We start from the raw sequence: 11231 nt of genomic DNA, 5'->3' as shown, positions 1-11231 counted from the left end.
CAAAACCTTCCCGTCTTGGGGGTCTCTTTTTATTTTCAAAATAAAAAACCTGTCTTATTCTTAAATTTTAAACAGATGTTTGTCTTCTTGTAAGTGGGTTAAATCAATTCCATCAACGAGGTGGCGCGATGGTTGATTTATGTTCCAGATCCACCACATAAGAGACACAAAATCACAAAAACGCGTCTGGTGGCGCTCGCGGGGAAGACCCAGGGGAGACGGAGGGAGAGCCAGGCGAGTGAGGAGGGTCTCTTCCCACCACCGAGCCTCCGCCTCGAGTTAGACGGTAATGCGGCTGCCTTCCGTGGTGAACGGCCTTCGGCCTCGCCCTTCCGTCTCAGTGGAAGACGCAGCCCCGTGCAGCAGGCGCAGCTGTCTCCCCGGAGAGCGCCTGCCCTCTGGCCGACCTCACGCTCATTCCTCGCCTTCTCTTTGATCAAAAACCCAACTAAGTTTCCCGGACTCGATTCCACAGGAGGTAAGGTCACCTGGGGACAAACTGAGAAACACTGTCCCTTTTCTTCTTTAAAAAACGTTTCATTTCTTTTCTCTCTCTTCCAAACTCTCTTTTCCTGGAGGAAAGCAAACAACCTTCTGAGGCAGAGCAGATCAGGTCCAAGAAATTTCTGGACCCCTGAGCGGACGCGGGGGCGACGCGTTAGGAATGGAGCCGTCTCCCAAGCTGCTCCGTTGCGGCGTCTTGCTCGAACTTTGTGTGTGGCGTGGATCCTTCACTCCATGAGCCGGAGATTTCCCTCTCACCTGTCGAGCTTCTCTGGGATAAGAACCCTCCTCCACACCGCCTTCCGTCCGTCCATCTGTTCTGCTCTCCAGCCTCCTCTCCAACCGCCCCCCCAGACAGTCCTCCCTCCCCACACGCACTGACTCGTGCAGACGCCCTCCCACCTCCCTGCGCTCCGTACGGACCACTGGGAAAGGTGTGCCTACGAACTCGGAGCACAGATGGTTCCAGAGCCGTGGGTTGTCTGGGACGGCTCAGTGAGCTGAGGCTCATCCTACAGTTTCTCCCTAGCACAGTCCCCCAAACCACTGACACCCCCAAACAGAGTACACACATAACCTCACAAAGACAAGCGGAGGGCAGCTTTCCGCCTTCTGACCGCCGCTTACCGCCCCTGCAGGGGAACAGAGTCCCTTCCTGAGGGTCTGACCTCGCAGAACCCCAGCACTTGGAGGGGACCCTGAGTGCGGTCCCTGCGCCACCTGCCTCATCGCAGAGAAAGATGGTGACGCGGGCGAGGTGACTCCTCAGATCTAGGACTAGAATCCCAGTCTTCTCACTCCGACCCCATGCTCTTTCCTGGATTTAAACAGGACCTTTCCACTGTGTGCGAAAGGCTCGTTTTCACCCCCTGGAGACCTGGGTGAGGAGGTCTAACCTCTCCCCACATGCATTTCGGCAGAAGCAGAAACGGCCTGGGGGTAGAAGCAGGAGCCCTCCCCACCATTCCCAAGGGTGTGGCTTTGATCCGTCCCCTCTCGGAGCCCCTGCTGGGCTCAAGAGATGTCACCTGCAGCTCCTCCGACACAAGTGACCACACTGTCCCATCCTCTGCTGCCTGGGCTCTGTGCCCAGCTGGACCTCCCGGTGGCCTGGCTTTGGACCCCACAACCACCAGAGCCCTGGGCGGGGTCCCGGGCTCTGGGGGCTGTTTTTTTTCCCAAAGAACTGTCAGGGGCTGAACTGACTGACACGTGAGGTGGGGACGTGGGAGAGATGAGTGCCCGAGCATGTGGCCAGTGCCAGCTCTGAGGAAGATGACAGCGCTGCCCAGTCCTGCTCGGAGAGGCCACAGGTGCCGCAGCACCGCTTCTCAGGAGCAGGGCGTGTCCTCACCAGCCCCACGCCCCACCCGAGCGGAACCCACTCTCCCTCCTAACCCTGTTCCCAGGTGTGGTCGGGGCTGCTCTCCAAGTCTGACTCCAGGCCTTTGGCCCTCGGCTCCGCACGCTGCCCGCGGAGAGCAGACCAGAGCAAGAGAGCAGACCCGGGGGCCTCGGGCCAGGGCAGCCCCTGTAGCCCAGGATTCCGCAGCCTCAGGGGCCTGCACCATGAGCTTGGCCGCTGCAGACGAACAGGGACAGGACGTCCGGTTTCAGGACCTGGACCCTGAAGGAGGGCTCTGACAGGAGCTGCTTCCTGGGGCAGCACTTGGGAGACACTGAGCGTCCGCAGTGGTCTTCCCATAACCTGTTAATATGGATCAAACAAAGTGCATTCGGCCGTCAAAACAGACGTGAGGAGAGGCCCTGACCGTGGACCTGTGCGGCCCTGTCAGCCCACCGCTCGGGGGGGGGAGGGGGGCAGCGTCCTGGGACCCCCGCAGAGGGGAAGAGGAGAGATCAGCGCTTACTGCTTTTAGGTCAGACAACTGAATTTTCATGGCTAGTTGAAGGGAGTGATCGGCTGGTTAAAGAGGTTTAACTAGTCAGCCAAATGAATGAAGCTGACCAACCCCGGTGCACGGCAGCCCCATTGAAACTGGCCAAACACAGAGGAAAAATACACAGCTGTTTGTGCGGGCACCTGAGGGCTTTCGGGGGGCGCCCATGCCCAGGGCCGCTGCCCCCCCCCAGGTGCTGTGGAGCCTGGAGCAGGTGTGTGCTCCACAGTGTCAGGTGTGTGCCTGGCCGGCCAGCCGCACAGAGGGGATTCTGGGGAGCCCGAGGCCGAGCCTCCAACAACCGCGGCCCTGGGCATGGGCCCCGAGAGGTCGGGCGGCCTCCTGGGGGGGGACAGGTGCAGACACCTGTTGTTGCAGCACGTAGGTTCCCACGGTGGCGACAAGTCCTCACGGCCCAGAGGGGGCTGCGGAGCAGCGGGAATCTGCTCCGTGCTCGAGCCTGCGAAGACCCACCCTTCCTCTCGCTTCTCATTTGAAGGAAACGTATGTCTCAGCCCACCGGGTGCCCCAGAGCCGGGCAGCCCCCTCAGCGTGCAGATGGGGACTGGTAACACAGAGGAGCCGTGTTCCAGAAGCTTTTGGGGTATCAGCATCAAATCAACTTTAGTTTTCCCCGTCACTGAACTGTAACTCTGTGAGTTTTATGGCCCGAATTCCCTGCCTCTCAGCCAGACGTGGGGGAAACACTGTATCTTGACCACAGAAACCGGAGCTGATACAAAATGTCAAACTAATGAGAACAGACACTACCCTTGATCTTAGCCAAAAGGCCGAGAAGCGATGAAATAAAATTTTAATACATTCACCTGACTTAATGTGCTAGTATCCTGAGAGAACACACAGTGAACGGCACTCAGACTGGGCCACCTGCGCTGGAAGGCAGTGCGTCCAGAGCTTTGATGCAGAATGTGACATCGGGGACACTCCCCGATGTGTCCCTGGGCCGGGCCGTCGCACACTGTGCTCGGAGAAGGTGAAGGAGAGCGCGGACTCCGCTGGGCACAGGAGAGGGCAGCCTGGGCCGTGGGCTGCGAGACACGGGATTCCACTTCCAGCCCACTCGTCCCTCCTCGAGGCACCTGGCAGCTATGCGCACGGTGCATACGTGGCACCGGGACCGACACGGGGACTGACACAGGGACCAGCACCCGGACCGGAGCGCAGCACAGCAGCCGGCTGAGGCCCTCGAGTCCCCATGAGCAGTGGCCACTCCACCAGGGAGCCGACTCCCCATTCTCTGGAGCAGGTCACAGCGTCCCCCGGGGCACCCAGGGGCATTGCTCTCCCTGTCCCCCTGCTGTCACCCCCATCACCAAGGGCCACCCGAGTCTTCCAAGCAGGAGCTGAGTTCACTGCTGAGGTTGCGGAAATTAATGCTCGGTTCACCCATTAACACTCATTTATATAATTGAGGCGATGACATCTGGCTATCACTCAACATAAAAAGAGGTTTTCCCGAATGTCTTGTTTGCTGGTAGTTTTACTGGTAACGACCAGCTTGCCCCCCAGAGTCTATAGATTTTGCTGATGCTGAGTCAAAAACTAGGTGCTTCCTAAAGAAGTAACAAAAGCCCAGAAAAGCATGTGTGTTGCAATCTAATAAACAAATACAGGTCCAAGTGTCACAAACTGATAATGCAGTTTCCCTACGGGCCGTCGAGACCCCAAGCACGCTGTAAATGAAGCGCTAGCAAAGGAGAAAACCCACGTGTCTGGGAGAGAAGACTCACACGCCCCAACACCTGCGGGCAGAAACGCGCCGCCATGGCTGAGAGCTAGTCCGACCGACTCCACTTTCCACAGGCTTTTCAGTGTCTGAGAGCTGGGGCCTCACCCAGCACCCGACACGGCACCAGTGGCGCTCAGAGCTACGCGTCTTTCAGAGCAGGTGATGCCCCCACAGCGCCAGCGGCTCTCCTCAGGTCTTGGGGGCCAGACTGAGCCACAGGCCCATTCTCGAGCCCACCTCCAGCCAAGCACAGGGACAGCAGGGTCCACAGGGACTGGTCCTGGGGGCCGGGAGCCCTGGGGCGGACATCCCAGTGGCCGGTGCAAATGCAGTGAATGCCATCCATCCTAAAAGACGAGGGAGTCCTGTCCCGGCGACAACCTGGAGGGACCCTTCCCATCGCACGTTTGGAAGTTGACAAGAGAGTAGATCTGAAAAGTCCTCGTCACAAGAAAAAGTGTCTGTGACTCTGTGTGGTGGCCACTTCCCAACATACACATCCATGAACTCACTGCACCATCTAACATTAGTAGGATGTTTCATGTCAACCATGTCTCACCTGGGAAAATAAGTGAAAAGGAGGCAGTAGAGGAAGCCAGAGCATATAAAATGGGGACGGACACTTCCGGCCAACCGCGTGGTCCCCAGCCAGCTTCCCTCAGCCTCCCACCCACCCCACCAGGCCTTGGCTCAGGGACAGCCACCTGGTTTTAAGTGCCCGAGGCAGGTGCCTCAAACACAAAGGCTTTTAAATCTTTCTAAAAACAAAGATTCCCCCTCGAAGCAGAACGTCAGTGGCTTCCAAACTACCTGCTGACGGCACTGTCGGGGCCTCCAGCCTCTGCTCCTTCCCACGAGAGACGGTTCACACGACCCGCACTCAGCCGCCTCTCCCTTCCCGGCGGACGCAGCAGCCTGTCCCCTGCTTTGCCTCCCCATTGTCCCCACGCTTTCCGGGCCAGGTCACAAGCGTGTGTTCTTGTGGGACTGTTTCCAAGCCCCCCTTGGCACAGACAGGCTGTGATCCAGAGAGGAGAGGAGGCTCGAGGGGTCAGGGTCGGCTCTGCCGCCGAGCGGGGAACAAAAGCTGCCCTTGAGCTGCCATGGCGTCTGTCACGGAAACAGCGTGGGTTTCAGAAGCCTTGGCACTGAACTCTCCAGTCCCCCACACGGCCCCTTCTGTGGCGGCCCAAAGGTCAAGCCTCACAGAAGGAGCCGGGGCACCATAGAGCTGTCTGTTCATGGAGCACAATGACATACAGAGTGCCCGACCGGGCTGGTGACCGAGGGGGCCAGCACCGCTGACGCGGCTCCCGTGGCCTCGTGGCATCTGGCATTGGAGACCACGCAGACAATCCTGCCTGCTGTGGTCCGGGAAGAATGCCCCTACCCGAGACGTCTGGGGCCATTCCCCGAGCAGACAATCCTGCCTGCTGTGGTCCGGGAAGAATGCCCCTACCCGAGACGTCTGGGGCCATTCCCCGACCTGAGACTGTCCCCTTACGTGACAAAGGGACCCACAGATGTTGCTAAGGAATCTGAGATGGAGCCGCCCTGGACGATGGTGCAGGCGGGTCCGGTGTCCCCACAGGGTCCTGATGCAGGGGACAGGCAGGTCCTCCAGAGCCACACAGAATAACCGTGTGCTGTTTCCAGCCACTGTGTCTATGGTCCTCTGTGGCGGTGGCCGCAGGACACTGAGACCCCATGGCTTCGTCCTGCAGACGGTCCCCTCCCAGCGTCTGCCTGGCACCCAGACCCAGGCCCTGGCCTCACCCCCCCCCCCGCCCCACGGACGTGCCGCTGCGTCTGCTGTGTGTCTCTCTGAGGAAACCCTGCGCACCTTCCCTCTTTCGCCTCCAGCGACACCTGACACAGACTTTGACCACCGAGACCATTCGGTAGCCACCTGTAGCTGGAAGGAATAGGGAAATTAAAACAATATAAAGCGAGGGCCCATCTATAAAGCCCCGAGATGGTCCTAGGTCACAGGAGACCAGTGTCAACACCCTCCGTCGGGGAAGCGACAAGACGTGGATGCAGAGCAGGCGTTTTGGCCTCTGAACTTGAGGACGGCGGCTGTGCACCCCTGAGCAGCGGTCACAGGGAACACCCTGCACGGCCACACAGAGCACCCCGGGGACACGTGGGTCCCCTGGCCCTTGTCCTTGGGGCCCAGCAGTGTGCGTGAGGTGGCCCGTGGGCCAGAGCTGAGCCAGGAGGCTGTGGCCCGAAGCCCTGGAAGGGCTCCCTCCTTGGTCTATGAGGCTCACAGGAAGCCATGTGGGGTCACAGAACCCAGAAGCCCAGCTCAGGGTGAGGATTTTGAGGACAAGTCAAAGGGGTCAGACTCAGGAGCCCTGGGACAGAGGGGTCCGGGTACGATCAGAATGGGGTGAGAAGCCAAGGCCTGTCGAGGGTGGACCTTTTCCGGGGCAAGTGGGTGTCCAGTTTGAAAGCTGGGCCCCGAGGAAGGGGATCTCGGGTCAAGGAGGGGGCCTCTCGGTGTGAGTCTCTAATGGGGGCCCAAATGCTGCCAGGGTAACAGAAGGGGTGTCAGGGACACTGAACCGAAGCGTAGTAGGTGACGCCGTCCAAGCGGGGGCAGCCTCCTGACTTCTCACCCCGTGGGGGAGTAGCCCTGTGCACGCAAACTCAGGGTGGGCTCAGCAGCCCCAGCTGCCCCACTCGGCCTCGCGCTTTGCTCTCAGGTGGGTGTGTGGTTCCACCAGGCCAACATCCCCCCAGGGTGCCCACAACCACATCCACCACCGTCCCCGCTGAGGAGAAGCTGGGAGGTTCCTGAAGGGAGCCCCCTGCAACTCTTCCTTAAACTCCACTCTCCACTCAGCGCGTGGCTCTTTCCACTTGAAATCGCTGCTGGTCACTCCACAAAACCTCTGGCAAAGTGTGACGATGTACGAGCAAGCAACTGGAATGATGCAAGCAGGTAGGGGCCCCCTTCCCGGCACACTCCCCCTGAGGCCTCCTGTCCCCATCTCCCGTGCTGTCCCAGAGCCACTGGGCCAGAGGGGCCTGGGGCAGGAGCCGGGCCGAGAGCGGTTGTGTCCACGGAAACACTTGCTGTAAGGACCTGGCCAGACAGCACCCCCTGCGAGGCACCAGTGTCCCAGAACCTGCATGGCAGTCGAGGGGGACCACACCCAGGCCCCACACTCACGCAGGGGCTCTGGGACGATGGAGAGAGCACCCTCTGCCTCAGTCCACAGCGGACCGCCTATTTTGGCCAGCGTGGACTCCTGGACAAAGTTGCCGGCTTCTGAGCCCTGCTCGCCTTCTCTCCAGCCTCTCACACGGAAGTTGGGGGTGTGTCCACCCCCGCCTGACCCAGGCTGGGCCCCAAAAGGGTCAACCAAATACACAAGTGGATCCAAGAGCATTCCCCGAGGACCTGTCACCCGGCGCCCCCTGAGTCTGAGGGCTCCCAGGGCAGCAGGGGCCATCCTGATTCGGCAACGGCAAAACTCTCCGTCCCCCACATGGTGAGTGGGGCGCTAAGAAACCCTGTCTTGCCTGAGGTCACACAGGAGGTTCAGGGGCCGGGGTGCAAACTCGAGTCTGAATTCTGAGTCTCTGCTGTTAACAGATTCTCTCTGCCACAGATACGACTCTCGAGACACGATTTCCGTCCGACAGGCAAACACGGAATCGCACATCTGAACTTGGGTGTCCGTGGTGGCCAGGCGGATGGAGCACGTCCCCGTGCTTCCAGAGCTTTGGAGCGTCCCTCCAACCTGCCACTGCTTCCCCTGGTCTGCCAGCCGGGCCAGCCCTTCTCGCTGACAGAGGGGGGTCGCTGTGGAACGCAGACTCAGCCCTCGCATCCGCCATCCTGTGGTTTCTCCCATCTCGGGCCAGCCGTTCGGACAAGATCGGCGTTCGGGGGACGTAACTGCAGACTCCTGCCTGCCATTCAGTCATTGATTTCGGTGTGCACATTCATGTTTAAGCTTCATGTGAGCCTTTGTAAAACTCCTCACAATTATAAGAATACAAACATTTATAAAGGCATAAAATCGTCCTCTGTCTGGAAACAGTCCTAAGCGTTACAAATGTTTCTTGGATTTTTTTTTTAGCGTCCTCCTCCATTTTCTCAATTCTCACTTCCTGAAACGTCTGGAGCTCTCGCGAGGGCCCTTCACATGTTCTTGTCTCGCTCATCTGTCATTTGCTCTTTTCTGCTGAATAGTTTCTGGAAGACTTCCTCTCAATTTTATCTTACAAATTTATTGAGTTTTACATTTGTTTTCATATACTTAATTTCCAAACAATCTTATTTTGCCTTTTAAATGTCTTATTTTCATAGCTTCTCCTTCTGAGGTCAGAAGTAGAAAACCTTCTCTCTCCAAAGTCATTAATGAAAGTAAGTTCATTCTTTTTGTTTCTTTTTCTTAAGTTCCCATCTTTTTAAAAGCCTCTGTTTCCCAAGTTGCTTTCTTCTACTCTTTCCTGTTCTCTGGCTTCTGTGTCAGAGGTCAGCCACCCAGTCGTCCTTGCCGTCCACTCCCACACCAGGTGCAGCCCCGCAACGCCGGGCAGGTGCTCCGTGTGGGGCCTCGGGCAGGCAGGGGTGCCGGGGCCCCCAGAGGAAGGACCCCAGGGTCAGTGTCCCTCCAGTCTCGCTGTGGACCAGTTAAGGCTGAAAGGGCCGAATTCTGGGCAAGCGTTCACACGGGGGCAGGGGGTGCAGGGGGGAAACTGACCAGTCGGGGAGTAAATTTCCTTAGCCCACATCTCAGTGCAGTGCCCCCCATCTCAGTGTGAACCCCACATCTCAGCGTGACACCCCACCTGCCTCTGTTCCCAGGTCCCAACCAGACCCCCTGTTCACACACTCTGACAACAGCCTTTCAGCACAGCCAGGAGGGGACAGGAGGCTGCAGCTGCCTGCCCTGGGCTGGGGTCTAGGAGCCCACGGTCGGTCGGTCGGTCGGTCGGTCGGGACTGGCCTGCCTCGCCCCAACCCCACCCCTCGCAGGGGCACCTGGCACAGCCGGCTCCCAGACCCAAGGTTCGAGCATCAGGCTTCTCTTCCCCCGGCAGCTTCAAATGCAGCCGTCTGCTCTGCTGGACCAGCGACCCTGCAGCCGCTGCTGTCGTCTCCTCTCTAGGTCTATTTCTCCGGGTGGAATTATCACTCGGAAAATATTCCTCCCGGAGCTATACTGGGATTTCAAAGGGAGCGGGAACTACCGAATATGCCTGACTCACCACCTTTAACTAGAAGCTCCCTAGTATTTAAATTCTAACCAGCAGGTCTCCCTGTCCGTCTCCACCGCCACGGAGCCCGAGGGTCCCAGCCCCACACAGGTGCGCACACCCGCACATTTCTGGGGCTCCCTGCTGCCCGCCCTGAGACGAAATCATCGGAACCAGACTCTGGGTTTATTGCCCTCTCTTCTTTTTGTTCAACGAACAGTATCGATTGTTCCTTTGCTCACATTGTGTCTTCAATCCGCCATTTTCTCCAGCCTGGGAATCAGACGGGGATGAGCAGGAAATCAGACTTCCATCTTAGCTCGAAGAGCTAAATGAGGCTTTTTTAAAAAGATTTTATTTATTCTATTTATAGAGAGGGGAAGGGCAGGAAAAAGAGAAGGAGAGAAACATCGACCTGTTACCTCTCACACACCCTTAACCCAGGGCCCAGCCTACAACCCAGGCACATGCCCTGACCGGGAATCGAACTGGCAACATTCCAGTTTGCAGGACAACACCCAACCCACGGAGCCACACCAGCCAGAGCACAGTCAAGACATTTATCTACAATCAACCCACAGGTGCTGCAGCTGTATGGAAAAGGTCAAAGTCCTCCTCTTTGTCAACACCTCCTTCAAGATCCCTTCTCTGTTAAAAGGTTGTCATTTACCTAATATTTCACATAGGTATTCAAAATTATGTTTTATCACTAACCCTCCCTTATGCTCAGTTTAATAGTCTTATCCATAAAGACAATCTTTAATAAGGAAATATTTTACTAGCCAATTTCCAATTAAGAAAATATTATAAATTTAACCACAGAGATCAAAGTCACATACCCAAAAAACTATACAGCATTGCCAAAAGAAACTAAAGACCTGAATCATCACATGTTAATATGCGGAAGACTCAATATTAGGATCGCAACAGGACCCAAAGTGATCTTCAGATTCAAATCAATCTCTTATCAAAATTTCAAAGACTGTCTTGCAGAAAAGGGATAGCCAACCACCAAATTCATATGCAATTGCAAGAGGCCCCAAATAGGGGGAAAATACTAAAAAAGAAAAACAAGGTTGTGCAACTCACACTTTTCAAACCTTAGTGTGAAATTCAGTCATCAAACCAGTGTGATGCGTAATGAGAGACATAGCAACCACATGAGTAGCCTTGAGAGTCCAGAGGACACTTATGGCCAGTTGACGTTGGACAAGACCACGTCTCCACCAAACAGTGCTGGGAAACGGAGGATCTCCGTGCAAACAGATAAAGTTGCCCCCGACCTCACACCACACACAAAAACCAACTCAAAACAGATCAGCCTCCTACACGGGGTGCGAACAGAAGTAGGTTTACAGTCGTAGGTATGCAAACACAGAGTCCATTCTTGTATTATTATCTACAAATCACTACATTCCTGTCCGGGCGGACAACCAGACTGTAAGCCTGCTTCCACCACACCCTGCTGAGAGGAGATAAAACCATACAACTCTAAGAGAAAAGATCATGAGCGTAAACCTTTGTGATCTCAGATTTGACTATGGATTCTTAGATTCGACATCAAGAGCACAAGCTACAAAAATAAATAAATAAATCAGACTTCGTTAAAATGAAAAACTTTTTTGCATCAAAGAACCCTGTCAAGAAAGTGCAGAGGCAGCCACCGGAATGGAAAAAAGAAATTTGCAAATCTCATCCGGAACATTCACAAGTCAACAACATCAACAAAAAAGAGACAACCCGATTTTAAAATGGGAAAAGAACTTGAATAAACGTTTCTCCAAAGAAGACGTGCAAATGGACAATGATAACATGAAAATATGTTCAACACCAGTAGCCAACGGCAAAATGCAAAT

The 11231-nt window shown here is 56.1% G+C and overlaps 1 pseudogene; it reads right to left on the bottom strand.

The window, feature by feature from the left end:
• Positions 1-3107: 3107 nt before the first annotated feature.
• Positions 3108-3208, bottom strand: LOC118981729 (uncharacterized; annotated as a pseudogene).
• Between the last annotated feature and the right edge of the window lie 8023 nt (positions 3209-11231).

This window comes from Sturnira hondurensis, unplaced genomic scaffold, assembly GCF_014824575.4.
Source record: "Sturnira hondurensis isolate 20B ecotype Veracruz unplaced genomic scaffold, ASM1482457v3 Scaffold0024400, whole genome shotgun sequence".
Taxonomy (NCBI): domain Eukaryota; kingdom Metazoa; phylum Chordata; class Mammalia; order Chiroptera; family Phyllostomidae; genus Sturnira; species Sturnira hondurensis.
Note: the sequence above shows the minus strand (reverse complement) of the source record. Positions and strands in the feature narration are given on the sequence as shown.